The sequence below is a fragment of the Hermetia illucens genome, chromosome 1, assembly GCF_905115235.1.
Source record: "Hermetia illucens chromosome 1, iHerIll2.2.curated.20191125, whole genome shotgun sequence".
NCBI lineage: Eukaryota > Metazoa > Arthropoda > Insecta > Diptera > Stratiomyidae > Hermetia > Hermetia illucens.
In genome coordinates this window covers 83618333-83641138 of record NC_051849.1, presented here as the reverse complement: position 1 = coordinate 83641138, position 22806 = coordinate 83618333, and the positions used below count along the sequence as shown (strand labels likewise).

The following is a 22806-nucleotide window of genomic DNA, read 5'->3' as shown; positions in this document are numbered from 1 at the left end:
GGATTCCCATTTTCCACCTTCGCACACAATTTCATATCAATTTGAGGAACCGTTTCTGAGGAAATGAATGTTACAGGGAGACAGACAGATGGGCCGACAGACAACCTGATGGATGAACAGGCTGACAAGTTCTCAAAGAAACCTCAAAAATCAACAATGATCATATGAGGCAACGCTCCCTCTGCTTCAATAACGCAATACCAGGAAATCTTGAGCAGCTTCCTTTTGAATAATAAAGACCATAGACCTAATATAATTATTGACGTTAGCATCTAGCATGCCATTGACATGTTCTGCGACACTGAACATCGCACTTATAAACAATAGGAGCATCTTAACAGGGATTTCAAATATCACAAGTAATATATACGAAGGAAGGCAACAATTTCTCTCTAATCTTTAGCAAAAAAAAAATGTGACTCCCCGGGAAAAGATGTGGTCGTATACTATTAGCCGAAGGTTATCATGTACGATGCGACACTAGCCTAAGCGGGAACGTTTACCAACCGGAACAAATAAATTCGGAAGTGTTTTACCTACAGCATTGGCCAAAAGTATTAGGCGCTCTAAACTTTACGCCTTTTCCTTGTTTCCTTGTTTAAAATGAATAACAATATAAAATTCATAATGACACTCTGTCGGCCCATCACTGGCTTTCATTACTGCAGTTATAATTTGCACTATACTCTATAATAGCGTCGTTCATTACTCCGCGCGTGTGGCGTTCCATTTTTCGAATAAAACGTTCTAAGCACTGTTTTAAAGGCAATCTTATGCCTGCTTACTCTGTTCTTTAGAGTACTCCAAAAGTGTTCTAATGAGTCCGGATTTGGCCGGCCAGTCTAACAATATACGCTTCCCATTTATCCCTGTATGGGATGTAGCACACCAACCCCATCTACCGCTCAGCGTTACCTGAAATGCCCCTCAGCTCCCTATACGCTTTTTCGGGATGTCCGCATTCTTTCCCTATTGCTCCGTTAGGACGACCTTCTCTTGCGAGAGTGGATTCTATTCCAAGTCTTAGCCAGCAATGCACTTCTCATCATCATCACCACCATCAACGGCGCAACAACCGGTATCCGGTCTAGACCTGCATAAATAAGGAACTCCAGACAACCCGGTTTTGTGCCAAGGTCCAAATTCGATGTGCATAAAGACTGTCTAGCGTACTGACCTACGCCATCGCTCCATCTCAGGCAGGTTCTGCGTCGTCCTCTTTTTCTGCCATAGATATTACCCTTATAGACTTTTCGGGTGGAATCATCTTCATTCATACGAATTAAGCGGCCCGCCCACCGTAACTTATAGAGCCAGATTTTATTCATAACCTGACGGTTAAGGTATCGCTCATAAATTTCGTCGTTATGCAGGCTACGGAATCCATCCTCATGTAGTGGGCCAAAAATTCTTCGGTTTTTGCTGACAACCCAAGTCTCCGAAGAATACATGAGGATTGGCAAGATCATTGTCTTGTACAGTAAGAGCTTTTACCCGATGGTGAGACATTTCGAGCGGAACAGTTTTTGTAATCTGCATCGTCTTAGCTGTTATCGGTTGTGATTTCCCACCCTAGATGGGAGAAATTTTCAACGGTCTCAAAGTTGTAGTCTCCTATAGTCATTGCTTTCGTTTAACCAGAGCGATTCAGTGTTGTTCGTTTCTTCGATTTTAGTTTTGGCGCTGACGTTGCAACCATGTACTTCGTTTTGCCTTCATTAATGTGCAGCCTAAGATCTCGAGCCGCCTGCTCGATCTGGATGAAGATATACTGTATATCTCAGGTTGTTCTACCCATGATGTCGATATCGTCAGCGTAGAACAGTAGTTGAGTGGACTTGAAGAAGATGGTTCCTCTTGCATTTACAACGGCATCCCGAACAACTTTCTCCAGGGCAGGTAAAGGAGGACGCATGATAGGGCATACCTTTGTCTTAGACCGTTGTTGATATTGAATGGTCTCGAGAGTGATCCTGCTGCTTTTATCTAGCCTCGCACATTGGTCACGGTCAGCCTAGTTAGCCTTATCAACTTCGTTGGCATACCGAATTCATTCATGGCCGCGTATAGTTTTACCCAGACTATGCTATCATAGGCGGCCTTAAAGTCGATGAAAAGATAGTGCAACTGATGGCCATATTCCAACAGCTTTTCCATCAAGTGTCGCACAGAGAAAATCTGATCTGTTGCTGATTTGACTGGAGTGAAGCCTCTTCTTCAACTCGCCAATATTTTGGTTGTTGAGCAGTTCATCAAAATACTCAACCCATCGTTCCAATACCGGAAGCCAAATTTCCCAGTTTGTCTCAGTAGGATGAGCATCAAAGTTTATAGGGCTCCATTCTCCTGGCTTATTGGTAAAACTTCCGTGCCTGGTGCGGTTGCTCCCTTTGCTTTTCGAGTTCACAGACATATTGGTTCTCCCAGGCTTCCTTTTTTCCTTCCTGCGAAGTCGCTTCTCTGCTCGCCGGAGTTCGTGATAAGTCTCCACGGGTACCCGCATCCTTTGAGAATGCAACATTAGCCGGTATGCGGCATTCATCGGTTCCGTTGCTAGCTTACACTCATCGTTAAACCAGCCGTTGCGACTTCTTTTGCGGCTGGGGCAAAGTTCGTTTGTAGCCGTATCAATGATAACGTTCGTCAGGTGATCCGAAATTTATTTCGAATGTCGCGAATACCAGCGGACAGATGACGTCACCGGCGTTCTCCACTCAGTTCAGACTTCGCTTCAAGAATGAAGAGCAGAAACGTCAGATAAAAAAATAATAGAATAAGAAAAAAGACAGTTTGCAGTCATTATGAGAAGAACGAGTTTTGTGCAGAAAGAAAATAGTTACGGACGGAAATCAGTATAATTTCTAATATCTCGGAGTTATAATAGGAGTACTTCTTTGAAATTGTGTATTGAACTTTGTTAAATACGAGAACTTTGTTAAATACGAAAAACATGTCAGAAACCTATTTCGAATTATAAAAAAATACAAGCTCCTAAACTACAGTGACTAGCCACAAAATGTAAGGCTTCACCGGTTGTAATACTGCTAAGAACCATGGTGAAGTATTCCTTCCACCTCTTCAGTTGTTCATCATCGTGCATAACAGGTCAACCGTTGACGTCCTTGAAAGGTTGACGGGACCATGCAAGCTTTTTCGCGAATCGGTATACACTTTCGAATTCACTGCGTTGTGCGGCAACTTCCGCTTCCCTGACAAACGTAATAGTAAATTTCCTTTTGTCGCGGCTGACATTACGCTGAATTTCTCGGAATTTGACTCGGTATTGGAGTTTGAGCGCGTCATGCTCGCCATTACTTGCAGTGCTTAATAAAGACTTCAGTCCCTTCGGTTCATCGGTCCACGTCCATTATTCCGCAGTCAGGCCGACGACCTGTGTAGTACCCGAGAAATTGTTATTCTGAAGGGTCTAATCAATATATCTGCCGTCCGGTTAGGAAGGTTGGTGCATAGCACTGTACAATTGTGCTGCTCCTTAACTGCTCTTGCAATCAAAAGTATGTAAGCCTCGAAAAACAAGAAAGCGCGCCTTGGGGCAACCGTCAAAAACAACCCAACACCGGATATGGTGCCAATAACTTGAGGGGAAGGTGAGTTGAAACTCTCACTCAGTAGGCAAAGCGAACATTATGGGGACTATCAACGCCGTTGTTGAAGAACACACACACATTGCAGAAACCAATGATAGTCCGTTTTCGATATCCTAAAGTCTTAGCCATAGGATTAGTTCTTTCTAAGGCGCTTCGGTAATAGCAAAGTGTTAAGACTTGCAGATTACTAGCCTACGAATTTCTATCCCTTTTAATCGCGCCTTACACCAAGCAGGGAAGACTTTTAGTGTATTCTTAAGCGGCAATCCACAAGGCGCTGATTTGTAATAAGGCGCATTATCTTGTTAGAATTTAATACCATTTAGGTCGATATCTTCGAAAATATAGGTCAATGAGGGCATAAAAATACTTGTCAACACAACTATATAAATTTTAATTCGAGAATGTAGGGATTCTTAAGTCAGCCATCTACTTGATGCTCTGAACTCAGACTCGTAGACCCCTGGAGAAGCGATTCAGAGGCCAATCATCAAGGGGTTATTCCTCCAGCAAGAGAGAAGCGCTAACTCCTTCCAGAGATCTCTAAATGTGACATCACTTTCGGTAGTAACCACCGACAAATTGTTGAAGATCTGAAGCAGATTAGGGAAATTCAAAGGCTTGGACAGAACACCAAATAGAGCTCTTAAGCTCGTGGTAAAAGCCATTTGGGACATTTTCGGAGTTAGTTCGAAGCATGCATGTCCGGCGGGATCCTGCAGCTTGAAAGTAGCAGAAGTTGCTGCTTTTGCCTAAGGGTGGCAAACATCCGGGTTAGCGATCCTCGTATAGGCCGATATGTCTTCTAGACACAACGGGGAAATGTTGGGGTGGGTGATATATAAAAGGGTGCTCGTGACTTTTCAGATAGACGCTATGGATTCCGTGAAGCAAAATATACCACTAATGACATCAAATTGGTTACTGGCTCAGCCGAAAATGCAATTCACAGATAGGGTAATACCAGCAAATATTACCCGATTGTAACCCTTGGCGGGAACAATGCTTACCACTCGGTCAATTACACAGGGCTACTACTGAATGGTGGTGATTGGAAATGGAAACCCAAAAAGCAGAGGAGCGTGTCGAAACTTTTCATTTGATACACCAAATGAACATATTTAGTGACAAAAAAGTTTACACCATCCTTTTACATGTATAAAGATACCCCTCAAACCCAATGAGTCAAAACTCACAGTTACAGGTTCTGCCACATCCCCACAAGCTCTTGATAGACTGAAAGATAGGCAGACAGTAAACCTTAAAATCGGTTTGCTTTAAACCAAATCTTGGAAATCCCATACGTAGTTCCTCTGTGCGAAGACTTTCCTAATAGCACATCATCGTTTTGTATAAGCTCGAACAATACGTAGCCCCACCTTCCGAATACTTTTTCTTTTAACGAGTTTCAACCTCATGACTTCGAGTGTCCATCATAGTACTTTCCTCCACAGTAATTTGGCTGTTTTTGAATAAATTTCCGTGAAACATTCCCCCATTGCGTAGCAACGTTTTCCAAATGAATCTTTCGGAATACGTCATACTTAAACTAAGAACTTTCACTTGGGCCACAGGTGTGGCATGAACTCTGTAGATCCAGAGATCGTAAATCTGCATTATGAAAATGTTTCTTTTATTTTATCCTTGAGTAGTCCCTAAGCTGTATGTATTCCTGAGATTCTTCACAATGACGGAATATCTAATCTTTCGCGGGAATGTCTGCGATTTCGTTTCGTTATCCTGAAATTAATTTACCGGCCGAAATAATCTGAAAACAATTACCCATCCCGGTTCGCCATAATGGACACTGAAGCGGGGTACACAAACCCACAACACCAACCATAATATTTGTGGAGGTTACATGAATAAATCACTTCCCTGCAAGCATAAAATAAAGCAATTCTGGTCGCATTTAAAAGGCGTTTTTACTTGGGTCCAATGAGGGTACACAAATTATCTTTCAATCATGTTCATCCCATTTTACTCTCTTCTTATCCTGTGATGCTTTTTATTCTGCCTTGATCCCTTATTATTTATAAAGTTGTAACTGATGACATGACCTTTCGGATTCGCATGCCGCCCTATCATAGAAAAATAAATGAGCAAAGGATGCTGTTGATGTTACCACAAATATTCTGGTCAATGCAAGGTGAGCCTTACACACAATTTTAAACAAACAAAGTTGCTAATAATGTTCCTCTTTCATACTTTCAATACGGGTCCAATATTGAGTTTTTCTGCAACAGCTGACTTTTTTCTGGTAAATTAAAGTTAACTGTAATATGTTAAGCTTTATATCAGCAGCAAACTTTGATAGCGATATTTACTTAAGAATGCTACTCATTTCGAAACCTGTTTCATTGTCTAAATGAAAATAATTATGTAGACAACAACTCGTTCAGCAAATTCAAGATAAGCCCCCTTAACCAATACAAATGATCCTCCAAATACGTCAAAAAATAATTTTCGTACATAAGCCTTGAAATAAATTCACTTTCAGCCAGCATTTTCCTCTCCTTGTCACTATCGAAGGAGCACAGGCAGAAAGAAGCCGATACGGAAACATGACATCCCTGCTTCACAGCAGCCTTGAACCCTCAACTAGGCAGCTAAGGGAGCCAAAATAGTAGTGGGATGACCAACATTTTTTTCCTTTCGTTTTGCTTGGTTGTGTTCCGGATGAGATTTTAACAAATTTTAAAACTCATGAATATTATCTTATCCTATGATACAAACTCAGGATTATCTTGTCCCTTCGCACCGGGACGGGGTTTCTCTGGGATCAGCAGGACGGATGCCAGCATTTTGTTTCGGTCTTGTTACGACAGATATGGGGACTCTATTAACCATGATCCAAGCAGCGGGTGGTCCATTTATTTTTCGAGACAAAGGCATTAACGATTGATTTGACCCATTTATGGAGGTTCAATTATTTGGGCCTTTTTGTTCTCGCACATTGATCCAATTTTCGCGGGTTTGTTTTTATTTGGGCTTTAACAGAGGCGCAATGGGTGAATGTTTTTTTATGAACATGGCCAGCTAGGAATCGATATTCAATGACAACATTTAAAAGGAGAAATGGAGTATGGATTGGATTCGGGGATATTTTTTGGAAATTCGGTTAAAATCTCAATTAGGGCACTCTATAGAATATATTGTAATTCAGTTGAACAATTGTTTGAAAGAGTCAATACATTTGATTGAAAACCATTCTCTATCATTCTGAAATCACTCAAACGTTGCCAAGAACGTCTGCGTGCTTTTAGCCTTCCCATTAACTATAGAGTGTCCTCCTTTTGTAATATATTAATATGGTTACATGAAATTACAATAACTGCCGTAGTGAGCTAAAACTAGGCAATAACAGCTACCAGCTGCGATAATCAAACATGTTATCTCTTCTGGAGAAAAGTACAATATTTACGTAAGTATATTAAAGCTATTGTAAAATACACAACAAGATAAATACTATGCTGCTGATGTTTTGCCCGGGATATTGCATTCGAAGTAAGCCTAGAGTTTAATGACAGCATTTTGATGACTTATAAGGCTTAAAAAGTTTCTTCTTTTTTACGGAAGTGAACAGTTACTCACAAAGAACAAATGTAGTAAAGTAAGTAGTTTCTTGCTAACTTTTAGGTCCCACAAAAATGAAAGTTTAAGGAAGCTACATGATCCCAATGAAAAGGGATGAATATTTCAAGGAGAAAACTGTTCACAGCACTGAATGGAACTTCCCCGAGAGATGGTAAATAAGGAATCTATTTGGACGATGATAAGGTATTTGGTGTAAACCACACTATTATTCAAAAATTTGTGCTGGGTCAAACTTGTGTTTGGTGCGAACTCAATGCGCCTTAAGATATTATGCAGTACCAGCACTAACGAAGTCCACCCAACCGCTGACCTTTGCCTACGAGAAAATAAGAAGAATTACTTGGGAAGTACAAGCTGTATTCATCCAGATCTAATAGGTGGTCCACATTCCGGGCTGATTACTAATCAAGGCAAGCCAAAATACGTAACGGGAACATCAAAACCAAAAAACAGAAAGTGCAATAGCATCCAAAAGCAGTAGTTACCTGGAAAAAGGGATCAATGAACAATCAACTGTGATACATTCCAAATTTCTCCCATGTAAGGTTAAACTTGATATCCTGACGAAATCCCCACACGACAACCAATGGATCCTACTCTAACTCAGAAAAACTTTTTCGCTCGAAATTTCTCATAATAACATTCTTATTGTACAAGACAGTGAACTTGCCAGTTCACATGTATACCTCAGACACTCGTTTTCCTAACTAGAAAATTTGCGAACCCTTCGATAATAGGAACCTCCAAAGAATTTTTGGTCTTCTTCAAATGGCTCTGGAGTTAGAGAAAGACGCGAGAAAGACACTCCGATTGAAGATAAACTCCAACAAAACTAAGGTACTCTATCTGACTGGAATACGTACGGTTCCTGTTTATTTCAAAAGACAAAACATTGAGGGCTGGGTGTGCAAAGAATGTGTACATCTAGATGGCGTTATTTCTCAACGGCTGCGCCGAACGCAGTTTTGTCAAAAGTGTAAAAATGCAGCTATTTGAAACTAACATCATGTTGAAGCTGCCCCGCGTCAAAATTCTTTCAGGGGTTTTCCAAATGGGGGGATACATGGAAAGTCACCGTCACTAGTAGTCGGAGAGCCAAGCATTCAAAAACGGATTATTTAACGGAGGGACATGAAACGGTTGCTGCAAGTACTTGGTTTCCGCGGAAAGTGGTCGACAAACACGCGTAAACTTTCAACTAAATTACCCTCGTGCTGATCGGACTCCGTTGCCTCTTAGATTTGACGAATGTCAGAACATATAAGGGGGCGATGATTATCTCGTTAGAGTACATCTCCGCGGTGGAATAAAGTCTCCACCTCGAATTTCAAATAACAATCAGGTAAGAGTGGACACTGAAGCCATCCACAACGAACACTTATAAGAGGGGAGTATTTGATGCAATAAATGCAAATGCCAATGGTCCTGAAATATAGACAGATAATTTTCACAATCGGAAAAGAACATATTTGGTCCGAATCGCAAAAACAGTCGGAATGACTGGTTTGATAATGATTGGAAGCTAGCAACGGAATGAAAGAGTGCTATATACGGAGTGTCGCAGTAATCTCACAGGTTCGTATGGAGTCATATCATAAACTTTTTCGAGCGAACAGGTGCCTTCAAAAATAGAAGAGCGAAACGTGGAGCAATAGGTCTATGAAGTTTCACTAGCAAATCAGTAGGATGCAGCTTTATACAGTTCCTGTATCCTGTCTACATAAGGAGCAAAATTTGTCCCATTGAAACCAAATGGCTATGGGAATTATACTCAGAACAAAAAACAGAATGGAAGTGAGCGAAAAAGAAAAGTTGCGACGTAGTGACTTGGAACTCCTACATTTGCAGCTTTTGAAGTGAGCGGGCTTCTGCTTGTTAATGTCCCTCGACCGCAGAGGTTGTAAACAACGTGAACACCATCTAATGCTACAAATGTCTTAGATTGTAGCTATTCGGATCCTCTATAATGGGTTAACAGGTTAAAAAAGAGGTCCCAGGGAAAAACCGAAACCGGCTGCCTCAGCAGTGTCTAAGCCCTCCCTCAAAAAAGCGGACGACGAAAAGCTGGAACCTCTAGACATTCGCGCGATTCCAACAAGCGTAACTAAAAGTTCAAAGAGGACAAGGCATGGCCTTCAAATGCGAAATTCAGATAACGGAACCTAAGGGGAGGATCTACTAAAAGGCGAGGAGGAAACCAAAAGTGCAAATTCGTCCAAAGGCAACTATCATCTCAAGCAAGGCAATGTGCTATAGTCCGAAGAGTCCTGTCCGGTAACAATCTGACCTGATGGGTTTCATTCTTGATCCGCACTGTCTTCGATATAAGATCCATGTCTCTGTAGTGTAGAACCTCCGCGTCCTTGGCTGAAGTGTTTGCGACAATCGGGATGTAGTAATACATTTTCGCATGGTCGCACACACTTTGCGTTAAAACGCATCACCGCTGTAATGCGGGCCTTTGGATGTTGCGTTCACCCCATCCTTAGGTTGGTCGCCCCTCGGTTCGGTTGGGCGGGACGAGGGTCCGTGGGCTTTTTTAGATAGATAAAAAAGCCCACGGACCCTCTTCCCGCCCAACCGGACCGAGGGGCTTTCTGCATCTCCATGTATAGTCCAGCCCTAAGATCGAGCGTTTTCAGCGCTTTATGTAAGTTCTGCGGGACTAATCCCGTCGCTGAAATTACTACTGGGACTACTTCGATCTTTTGTAGTCTCCAGGTCTGCTTCATATCGTCTGCCAAGGGGCCGTAGTTCCGGATTTTTTCGTGCTGTTTTTCAACAGTGTTCTGGTCCAACGGTATGGCTACATCGATTATGAAGCACGCTCGCTCTTCCTTCAGAAGCAGAACTAGATCGGGTCTGTTATGATTAACACTGTGGTCTCTGCGGAGTATACTTATAGTAAGGATGGTAGGTTGCCACTAAGTTATACTTCAACGCAAGGTTTTGATTGAGAATCTTGTAGACGGAGTTATGACGATTGGTGTACTCGCTCAACATCCTGCACGCAGATGTTATGTCCTGGATGGTCTCCTCTTCACAGTTGCATAACCTACAACTGGAGTTGGTGATTGAGGAGTCGTGAAGAATGTACCGTTTATAATTTTTTGTTGGGAGCGAAGCATCCTGAATTGAAGTTAGGAATGCTTCGGTCTCATAGAAAAGTACACCATTTGTCAACCATTTGTTGGAGGCTTCGATGTCGTCAATGCCTGACAACAACAAATTTTTTATATGACCTCCGTGAATGGGTTTCTCTTTCCACATGTCGATCTTCTGTTGGACTGAAGTAACATTCGACATGGGATCCCATTCCCTGCTTCTCAAGTTCAGAGGAGATAATTTATTATCTGCCATGACGGTAGCCTGATGTATTTGGCTAGAGGATTGTTTCTCATAGAAAAACTCACGAAGAGAATGCACTTGATTGTAGTGCAACGTTTTTTAAATCAAGTACTCCCCTTCCTCCCTGATGACGTGGGATAGTGATCCTCAATTTTTCGGCAGCTCTATTGTGCATGTTGTTGTTTGCAAGAACTACCCTTACCCGTCTATTGACAGCTTCTAAATCAGTATTACTCCACTGTATCACACCGAAAGTGTATAGAAGGACGGGATGGCGAAGGTGTTGATTGCCATGATTTAATTTCTCCCGTACAGCTCAGTTTTAAGGACAAGATCCAAACGCCGTTCAAATTCCCCCAGCAACTTAGATTTGATTATTGCCACAGCAGGTGTTGTTGCTTGCAATATGCCGAGGTATTTGTAGACGTCGTCCGAATCAATGCCCTCAAGTCGGATGTTATTTTGGCTGTATCCTTCGTTGTCGGTGTGTTTTCCCCGAACAATTGTTTTTATGCGACATTTCTCCAAACCCAACTGCATGCCGATATCCCTGCTGAACTGGATGGTGATGTCCAGCAAGGAGCGAAGTTGGTTCTCGTCTTTGGCATACAATTTGACGTCGTCAATGTACATTAAATGGCTGTACATTTCGACAATATGCCATGCTTGACTTGGAACCCGTATTTGCTTTCATGCAAAGATGGGAGAGCGGATTCAAAGCCAAACAAAACCACAGTGGGCTTAGAGAGTCGCCTTGGAAAATACCACGCCTGATTGGTATCTCTCCTGATGTTTGCGAAGATACCGATAGCTTCGTGCTCCAATTCTTCGTTACTGTTCTCAGTAGAAGAACGACATTCGGGTTGATTTTATACAAGCGTAACACTTGTAGTAACCACGAATGTGATATGGAGTCAAAGGCTGATTATAATCGATGTAGGCTGTCGAGATGTTTCGTTTTTGGTGGACAGCCTGCTTTACAGCTACCGTATCGATCATAAGCTGTTCTTTGCAGCCTCGGGAGCCTTTTGCGCATCCTTTTTGCTCCTCAGCTATCAATTTATGAACATCAAGATGTTTTGAGATGTTCGCGCACAGAACTGAAGTGAAGACCTTGTAGATGGTAGGAAGACAAGTAATTGGTCGACATTTTGAAGGGCAAGAGACATCCTGTTCCTTGGGGATGAGGAAAGTTATCCCCTTGGTGAAAAATGGTGGAACTAAATCAGGATCGGCAATCATCTGATTAAGTTGATTTTCCAATATCCTGTGAGTGCTCTTGAACCGCTTCAGCCAGAAGTTGTGAATCTTGTCAACTCCTGGCACCTTCCAGTTACCTGCCTTGTCAAGATCTGCTTCAACGTCGACTACAGTTACGTCAGGCATGGTCATTTCGGGGAGGGCCTCGCATGAACGCATAAGGTGTGGGAGCCACGCTGCTTCTAAATTGCAACGGCTGTATTCGCTCCAAACACTTCTCAAGAAGTCTTCTGCCTGATCCAGATCGAGGTTACTTTCCCTATCTGAGTTGGTGAGAATTTTGTGGAATCCCCGTTGGTTCTGGAAGAACAATGGTGCTGTCTGTCCTTCGCTGAAAGCTTTTCTGATACCTACGGATGCGATTGGAGCATACCGCAAGTTTCTGCTTCAGCACCTCGGGGATTTCTTCGATTGGCATATTATTGGACAGATGGTAGTTTCCAATGATGTTCGCAACGCATCTGTGCACTCTTGGTGATAGATTTCCAAGGAGTGCTTGCGTCACACGACCAATCTCCTTTCTCAAATTTTCCACTCTTTCGTTGAGTCGAAACACCCAGAACGGTAAAGTCCTTCTGCGCATACCTCTGTTATTCGCTCTAAGATGTTGATTGTGGAGACGAATAACCGTGGCAGCTGCAATGTAGATCAGGCTGTGAACCTCTGTAGTAGTAATCTCGCTAGCCAAACGATCAGCCCAAAATTCTATCAACGGCAGCAATGATGTTAGTAGTTGCCGAAGTAAACTTCAGTTTTGGGATCTTTGGCCTAACATCTGAGAGAATCTCAGCATACTCTGTGAATGCGACCTGGAATGCGGTCAAAGCCTCATTATAAATTGGGTCGACATCCCCAGTTACTAAGCTTCTCCTGGCTACTGGATTCATGGAGACCCTTACAGGTGGAGTACTTGTGTTACTCCTTTGACTAGTCCGGTAATTTGATGACTCCAGCCCGAGCTCAAGTGAAACCTCTTGGAAGATTTGTTGCCTAGTTGGTAAGGCAACTCGGTTGTTATTCACGATCACCCGGTACTGGTTGACGACGTTCTGTTCCGGAACATGACTTAGCTCCGGAAATCGGGTTATGAACGCGTCATGTAGTCGATGTCTGTACCCTGATGGATTCCGTTCCAAATCCGTGACACGGTAATAGGCGCGGACGATAAATTCGTTGAGTTGGTTCGTCCACACCATACGACGCCTAGGTCTCCCGTCCCTGGTGGTTGACGGTATAACCGCCAAAACATCCAAGGGCGAAGAGCCGCTCTGATGTTGTTGAACGACCCTTAACCGTGTTGGGTACTGTCTTCGTGTCCCTGGGGTCCCATTAAGAGAATTTAAATTGTTTTCCCCAATTTTATTCCCACGAGTATTGGGGAAGCAGTCAACCCTGCAACAGAGCCGCAATGTTGCAATGCCCCATGGTTACCCCAAAGGTAGGGAAGGTATTTGGAGGGGGAGCCGCTGAAATACAGTGTAACGTCACTGCAATTCATCCGATAGGCGCGTCGATCCCTTCACCCGGATTATGGATTTGTTAAGGAGGTTTACTCCCCCTGAACGGGAAGAATCGGTAAGGGAGGACGAACACAAAGGGGGAAACGTTCTGCTTGTTCGCGGTTACTTATTTACAAGATTAACTTGCGATATTCGTAGCTGACCCGGTGGGTCATGTCCTAACCTAACGCACGTTTTCTTCAAAAGGAGAGGTAGAGGATTCCAAAACCGGAAAATTTATTAATTTAAAATAATATGTCAAGAGGATTCAGATGCGATCAGATTGATGATCTCATCGAGTTTGCCTAAGCTGTAAATAGCGGAAGATGCGATTACTACCGCTGCGTATAAAAGAAAAAGTAAGAAAACTATAAGCTGGACGGGTTTATGTTTATCTTATGTGAGAAACTTTCTAAGCACGTTTCCTTTTCGTATATGGCTAAAACTTCAAACTATTCCGTCATATATTTATAAATATAGTACATATTATTAAATGCTCATCCTAAACAAACATTGCCCGTTACAGCTGACTTCTACGATGAACCTAACCTGGAGTAAGAGTATCTGAAGTAAATTTCCAAAAATATGGTATTATATTGTTATAACTTTTCTTATTCGCAATACACGCTGCGCGGTTTCTCGTGGAAAAAACACCGTGAGAAGCATCGTCCTCTTTGCATTTTATTTCTGGATCTGGAGAAAGCATTTGACCGTGTGCCACACGAATTCATCTTGTATGCTCCACGACAAGTGAACATGAATGCCAGAAGAACTCGTGCACTAGGTTCAATTTCTCTACCACGATCCGAAAAGAAATCGTCAAGGTGTGGCGTATCAAAATCGCTTCGTGTCTCTGTTTGTGTTCATCAAGAAAGCGCCCTCTCACCTCTCCTCTTTATTCTTGTTATGGACACCGTCACACGGGATATCCAAAGTTTATACTGCTTTATGCAGATAATGCTTTTCTAGCGTCTAATAGCAAAATGATCTGGAGCAACTTGTCCAAAAATGCAGTCTCGGATTGAATCTTAATAAACCTGCCCAGAACTGAGCGATTTAAATACCTCGGGTCAAGGCTATCAGCCAATGGAGAACTGTGTTATGAAATTGCTTCACGCATTAACGCAACCTGAATGAAATGGCGTTCCACAACTGATGTTCTCTATGATCGACGTATCAACGAACGTCTCAAATCTAAAATTACCGCAATGTCGTCCGTCTTTTCGCTCTTTATGGTTCTGAGTGTTGGCCGATTATAAAAGGCGTCTTGCGGTAATGAGGACGAAGATGTTGCGGTGGAGTAGTGGCGTGACACGTTTTGATCACATCCGAAATGAGCGATCGACATAGGGTTGCACCGTTCGTAGAAAAACAACGAGAGAGGCGTCTTTGATGATATGGTCACGTAATTCACTTGCCAAGATTGGTCTGAACATCGAAGTCGATGATAAGCGACTAAAAGCCTTGAAATTACATCCAGATCAGGCATTTGATAGAGCCAAGTGGCGAAATCGATCACAACGAGCTGACCCCACTTGTGAACGGGACAAAGACTGAAAAAATAAGAAGATCGAAACGTGATGTATTTTAAGATCTAGATTCCATCAAGATGCACTATTGTGATTTTCCTCAGATTTTTCGGTTGAGTAAGTTGAGAGAACGTTTTAATTTTCGGGTCTCTCACTTGAACTATGTTTCATGTAATATTAAAAATAGGATCAGTTTCAGTTCAGTTTCAAGCACTAATTGAGCCCCCTCATCCCTTTTCGCATGTATGGGGAGCTCCTTAAACTCCACATAAAATGGTTACTGTATGAAAGGAATTCACAGACCCCAACTTCTCACCGAATTTCGTGACAATCGGTTTAGCCAAGCAGACAGGGAATCACTTTTAATAAAATTTTGTTTCACACAAATTTTAAAGGAAGCCTTCGCTAAAGTGGAAATTCGTAAGCTTGAAGCTTATGGTAACATAGCCAGGTAAATTGGACACGGCAATGAAAGACGACGGTACCCCGACAAATGACCAATGTGCGGGGTCAATTGCCGGATTATTCCGAGACCTCCCACGAACAAGAAGAGTCTAAGACAGGGATGTGATATCATGCATTCATTTTATCCTGACTCTGAGAGAAGTGGTCCGTGATGCTGATATATATCGAGAGTTAGTACTCTTTTCAAGTCAACCTAACTGCTTGGCCTATGCGCACTACTGGCATAGTGGATAAAAAATCCGAAATGTAAAACTACCTTTATCAGGATCAAATAGGCGGCGCGAGGTCTTGTATGTCATTTCTTCTGTTAGCTCCTTTGTTTCAATTTCACTATCATCACACTTAATGCTGTCCAAGCGGGAGGCAACCCGAATACGAATACAAACATCCAAGATGGCCGGCATTCGACCCCGATAACGAGACAACAACAAACGAAGACAAACGGAACGTCTCAATAAACGGCCTTCTTCTTACTGTACAAGAGAATAGTCTTGCCAGATCTCATGTATTCCCTTGGAGGCATGGGTTCTTATCTGGAAAAGCTGCGAACCTTCAGTTCGATTCGATAGGAAAGTCATCCGAAGAACTTTAGGCTCCCTTGAGGAGAATGGATGGTTCCATCCAAATTTATTATAGATACCACTTCCGTTTAGTCGGGGATAAAATCATGATAAATAAGCTATGGTGGCCTCGCCACCTATACCGTATGTGTGTGAGCGATACAACCGGAAAGTTTATAGGGACGGTATCTATAGGACAGAAAATTTGGCAGACCCCGCCTTAAATGGAGTGTTTACGTAGGCCAAGACGCCAAACAGCTGCAGGAAATATGGAATTCGTGGCCCTCGGGACAAAAACCAGGATATCTGCAGTTTCTTTCTAAGACACGATTAGACCGGACACCGGTTGTTGCGGCGTTGATTATGATGACGATGAAGTAACTAAAACAGAGTGAATTAATTGGGAATTGGTAAAGATGCACATACACATATGTCCTTAGAATAACAAAGAGAATACTTTTTCCAATCATATCTTGTATTTGTTGGAAGTATTTCAATTATAAACTTGTGTGTAATAATAATCAAACTGCGCAACAATTCAATCAAAGCGTGTTAGAATATTTCATTTACTATGATAACGATACGATAAGTGCACCATTGAGGGAGTTACGTAAAGCAAAGGAAAGACACCCTACTTGAAATGCCGAACTGAAGGGATCTGACTTCTTTGAAATTTGGCACAAAAAGAGTAAATTGAGGATGCTTCGTTTAATTCCTATGCGAATATTGTATTCTCAAGCTTTTCTAAGAACTACGGGGTTGACTCTGACATAACGTAAGTGTGGAAATTGGAGTCCCTAATCTATCAGGAGGGAAAAAAGAGGGCGTTTATAAGTTCGTGTAGGTTGCCTTTGTTGTCAGTGTCATAGTATTAAAATACTTAAAATCAATTTTTCTCAAACCGAGCATCGTTCTTCCATGACCAGCCAGCATTTGGTGACCTTTCCCCATCCAAACAAAAATCTGCCAATGTCCAGCCTTAACTCGATTGACTCGAAGGTAATTTACAATTTGTTCCTTGGTTACTTTGAAAATTCTCCGGAGGAAGAAAGTCATTTATATTATGAGAGCTTATTTTGATACCGTGTTTTATGTAATTCCTAAACTCGGTTATGTGCGTATGTGCGTGATACTTCCATTTCGGCAAACTCTCTTTTTGGAAAAATCCACTATAAGAAATGAACGTTTCTTTGTTGTTGTTCTTGCTAATGGTCTTGACTGCGTAGATATAAGCAAGGCCCGCAGGAAGTTGCCAACACTGAAAGTTACAAATTTATGCTGAGTCCTATATGGAAATTTATGATGATTGCGGTTAGCCACGAAGGGAACTTCCAAAATACGTTGGATTTGGAGGTCTTTGCCGCAAACACAATACCTAACACAATACAATATGGAGTTTACAAATAAGACGAATGAAATGGAAATTAGATAAGCTTATGTTTGCCGTCATGATGGTATTAGGTCCTAGAGTCCTTGGTGTTCTCGCCGTGACAGCAGGGTGTGAGCTAATGGTTGCGGTTCAATTACAAGGAAACTATTCATAAATAACGGGGTTGTTGGTTTATGTATACAAGTTTTGTCACCAAAGTTCACATAATTCCCCATGGTTGAATGCAGAGATTTTCCATTTCAAATTCATAAATTATACCAAGGACTTATTTCAATGACATCGTCCTGTTTTTGTGGCCTTAAACTTTAATCTGCCAGTGGACAGTTTTAATTATTTGAACAAGTGGGAGATTTGGCATTGAAATTGAAATACAAAAGTTTGGGGGGGTGGAACCGTATCATTATCTCTTGTGAAATCTTTCATGATGAAAAGCTGGATTCTAACGTTCGCATATACATTTGTATATTTACAAATATCTAGACACATTTGAACCTTCATAAAAGATATTTATCACATTTGGGAATTTTAATTACTTCTAAGGTGAGCTCTTCACCCTTGAACATGTGATATACAAAAAAAAATGTTCAAAAATAAATTGCTGCCGACATGTGGAAATATGGACCCACGCATATCGCGGCTTCTAACACCAACTGTTCAAGATATTTCAATTTCAAAGCCATTTTTAGATAAAAACCTAGAAATATGGAAAAAATTCACAAAGTGAACAATTTCTGATTCGAATTTTCTACATTCCGGTAAAAGCTGAAAAATTATACTCTCTAAATTTATTCAATGATTATATTTATTGCTGTACATATAACGTAACGTCTGATATACGTTCATCCCAGTGTAAAGGATCCTCACAAAGAACGGAGTGGTAAATTTCACGGGGTGTGCTGATTTCTAGCAAGCCTTCAAGTTTGCGTACTTTCCACGTGAGTTATGTAAATGGAAAAGATCAAGAATTTCTTTTTTATTTTCCGGCTCAGCACACCACAAATTGAAATTTATGTGAATTCCATTAAACCAGTTTTCAAGATGTGTTTATGGCTACAAGATAATGATTGTAAGGCACTTCCAGGGGAGCAATACATTACTAATGTCTTCATGTCTTTGTGTCCCAAGGCTTTTATTACATATTTCAGGAGTAACTTGGGAGAATATGTGCAATATTTGAATTGTTTATGAATTTTAGAGTGCCTATGAGCAACTCCCATTTCGGTTTTAACCGGGTAAAACTCATCGCATGATGGAGAGGCTTTTATGGGGCTCTTAACATTAGTTACATTAACTTCCCAAGTAATTACCATGAAAAGGCCAAAATGTTTGGTGCTCCCTGTAATGTGAGGAGCGTGTGCGTTCTGGCGTTTGATCGCATAATAAATTTTCCATTGAAAACATCATTCAACATGAATTTTGAGTCTCTCTTTTGAAGTGCCAGCAACATACTTTCACTGTGATCCCGTCAAGTAAAATTTGAACGATTTATTTTTGGAAATACTTTTCGTATTATACTAGCACTAAACCTAACAAAGCTGCTTTGTTTGCTTTGGCTAACAAAGTAATTGGCGATTCCTGGAAATATAGAATGCGGAGCTTCCAAATGATTTATATTATGCTTAATGGATGTTGCTATAAAAAACATCGGACCTAAATGCTGATTTGGTATAATATTTCGATGACGCTCCTGAGAAGTCGTATTTTCAGTGAATCATACAAGACCTGGTTTGAAATACTCAACAATTTCAGTGAAAAACTTCCAGATGTTTGAGGAAATGGTTTGAGTCTGCACTTAGTAGCAGTAATTAGGTGGCACTGAGAACCCAACTTGTTTTACTCTCAGAGCTAACGTTTCTATTTGTGACCCAACGTTTAATAATTCATAACAAGGACAAAATAATGACTAAGCATTGTATAAAATGATAACCATAGGAAGCTGTGAATTTTGAAAGTTTGTTATTTGTTGTTATTTTCTATGGTTTGAATCCTTAAGGGGGGGTAGGGTATTTAATTTTTTTTTTTTTCATTTTTTTTTTATTTTCGAAATTCAATCCGTAATCTCTGAAGAATATTGTGTTAAATTTTCAAGTCAATTGGAGCAAAATTGACGAAGTTATGAGTATTTTTATACCTGCCGGATTTTTGTACCTATACCCGAACCAACCCCAACGCCCCGAGCTGAAGCTGAACGACAAACCAAAAAAGGCAGGATTCTTCGTAGGCAGGAGCAAAAAGATGCATTAGACATCCTCGATGATAGCAACATCCGCTATGGACCTGGCATTGATGACCTCAGTGTGAGGTATGTCGATAAAATTCGCTTATAAACAGTTTTAACTAGATTTTTTTGTGATTAAAACTTTAAAACGTTTTTCCCACAACTCACGTTTTCAAAGTCGGTGCCCCTGATAACTCCAAAACTACTGCACCGATCCTTTTGAAATTTTTAAACACTATTCTGTATATCATTTACGAGGTAACGCTGTCGAGTTTTTTTTTTTTTTATTCATAATTTTGATTTTGCAATAACAAATTAACCGATGTTTTTTCCACAAAATTGTGTTTTTCACTTTAAAGTGTTCGAAAAAATGAAAAAAATTTAGAAAAAAAAAAAACTCGACAGCGTTACCTGGGGAAAACTATTATCTAACGAATGAACTTTGATTTTTTGATTTCAAATGATCCAGCACCAAGTTATGAGGGACACCGCAATCCAACTTTTTTTCGAGACACGTCCGAACAATTGCTGCCATTGCCGTATTTTTAATATTTCTTGTAAAAATTTGATGAAACATTCTCGAATGTCATACTTTAATGTACCATTGGTTGAGGTAAATAAATTTTAACTGTGTCGTTAGAAAAAAAATCACAAAAACATGGCTTTTTTTGTACGATTTGACCTTACACCCCCCTTAACACAATCTACATAGAAAGCATTCTGTCGCGCGAATCACACGCTGGGTAAACGTGTCACGCGGCATCCACAAACAAGTCGGGAAACCGGAAGCTGGGACAGCTTCAGGTATGAAAGGTTTTGTGTATTTCTTATATGAAGACATTTCTTCTTTTTCTTCAGCTTTGTCCCGTTCACAAGCGGGGTCGGCCTCGTCGTGATCGGCTTCGCCATTTGGCTCTATCGAATGCCTGATCTGGGTATATGAAGACATTCTGAGTGTGCATTTATCATGTAAGAGTATCTATCCACTTTCGGGTGATATTGAAATTCATACATAGTCTTGAATTTGTAAAAAAATGGACAATTTCACTTATTATAACTTTGTTAGTTATGGTGCGATTTCCACCAAACGTTTTTACGATAATGCTTTGTATTATAGTCTACATTATTGCATTTCGTGGCACTATGATGGACTTAACGGGGTTTTGCAGCAGATTGCTAAAATTATAGTAATATACTATTATAAACTTAACTATCGTGGCACCCTCTTGATTTTTTCAGATTTTTCCATGGGGTAGTTTCTGAGAATAATAATAACAATAATAATCGTTGGCGTAACAATCCATATTGGATCATGGTCTTGAAGTGTGTTAGAGCACTTCATCCAAGACCGCAACGGTACACTACAAGATTACAGTACCCTATAAGAAGCAATTTGCCAGCATTGCGCTCGGCCAAGATTATTACCCTAAATTTAACTCAGGTACTCATTCACAGTTGAGTCGACTGGTATCCGACATCCGGCCACGATAAAAAATCCTCTGCCACCAGTGAGATTTGAGCTTTCACCTTCCGCTACAGCAGCCCAGCGCTCTAGCCACTCGAACGATCCAAATTATCCAGCTTCTGAGAATGGGCCCGTTAAATAAATTATCATTCACATTTGTACGTCACCCGTAATGTATATGTTTCTTTCGCATGTCAAACTACTCACTTTAGTGTGATATTGGTATTAGGTACTTTGAGTTGCAATAAATCTTACGCGCAATTCACAACCTGTGAGCTACTGAAACTTAATCCATAATAGTACGATTTATATCAAGTTTGGGGATACATGCTCCAGACTATAGCATCTATTACCGGATAAACTTAAGAGGGGTATCTAATCGATTCCCCCAAAACTTAGTAATATAATATCATCAACATAATTTGAGCAGATATTATATGGGGCCTATTTTGAGGCGTGTAGACTCTATAGATATAGTTTTATAATTTTCTTCAGATATTTCAGTTGGGTAGATTCTGAGAATTTTCCGTTAAAAAAATCGTCCTTTTCGACCCCCAGAAATTTTTTCTTTTCCAACAAATGTCAAAACTAAAGCTGGCTTCGGAAATTACTAATCAAAAGCTTTCATTTAACACACAACATGGCTATATTCGTTAAAAAAAATGTAAACTCCCCTAGAAAACTGTGAATTATCTATGTATTTTCTTTCGTGTCAATATACTCGTTTCTGAGGAAAAGTGCGTGGGATTGAATGATCGTTAACTGTGTTAAGTGGATGCAGTGATTTCAGCGCGAATTAATTAGAGTTTTTTAATTTGAAGTCGTAATAATAGGCAAAACTTAGGAAATCGTTGGAAGAGACAGAGGAAGTGATAGTCTTTTATAATCGATTGGACATTAATCATGAATCATTACATTCAAGTATCACAATTAGCAATTTTTAACATTGTCTTATTCCTCTATCCAATTTTATTTCATTCGCTGGTTTGATCTGAACGTTTTAAACGAAAATAATTAAGGAAAGTAATTATTGGGAGAAGGGAAAAAGTTCGAGTGGCAAGCGGTCCCTGCTGAGAAATCACTAACAATCTTCTATAAATAAACTTTGGTAATTTCCTCATTCCTCTTACTCTTCCTTCTCAAGTGAAACATTCCAATTGCCGTTGATTGACAATAACTACTGTTCCAAGTCAGATTAGTAAACGTAGAAAAAGAATTTGCAAAAGCGAGTGTGTGTTCGGGGCTAATAACCGGGGTTTGGTGATCTGTAGGACAAGAATTCGGCATTGGCGAGAACGGAACAAATTTTTCATTTAGTTTTTTTCTGGAGAGTGATTTTTTTCAACAAAGATTGTTTATTTACCTCACTGTTTGTCGGAACACAGGCTTATTTTAGGTGGTTACCTGTAGAAGTGTAATGATGTTGCAGTATGGAATGTAACGAATATTTTAAACTTAGCGCTCCGACGCCGGAAGAAGCCGCAGTTTTGATTGCGCTTCCCACTGGCAGGATGGTTAATGGAGAGTCGCCTTTACAAACACTAATGTAACGAGGTTACTGAGGGTATATGCCACACGAACAGCAAGATAGCTCTCCCACTATCGAGTAGCAGCTAGATTATATAAGCGACCGATATTCAACTTGGGGGTTACAAATTTCCAAACCTTGCGAGAAGTTGCGGACCGCACCACGTAAGCGAAATTAGCGAACATCAGATGGTGATCCCTTGGGAGGCCAATGTCAGTGCCTTTCTTTTTACGCATCCAATCTGCTAAATCTGCTGCTGATCGTGAGGCCAGCTGAAACCCACTGAGCTCACTTTGAATTTGAATGCATCCTAAACCAACGCCTTCGCTGACCAAGTAT

The 22806-nt window shown here is 40.8% G+C and overlaps 1 protein-coding gene across 4 annotated transcripts in view; it reads right to left on the bottom strand.

Annotated features, from left to right (window-relative positions):
- LOC119646703 (zwei Ig domain protein zig-8) overlaps nucleotides 1-22806 on the bottom strand; it is a 631176-nt gene that overhangs the window by 518508 nt on the left and 89862 nt on the right. The gene's annotated exons all lie outside the window — the stretch shown is intronic.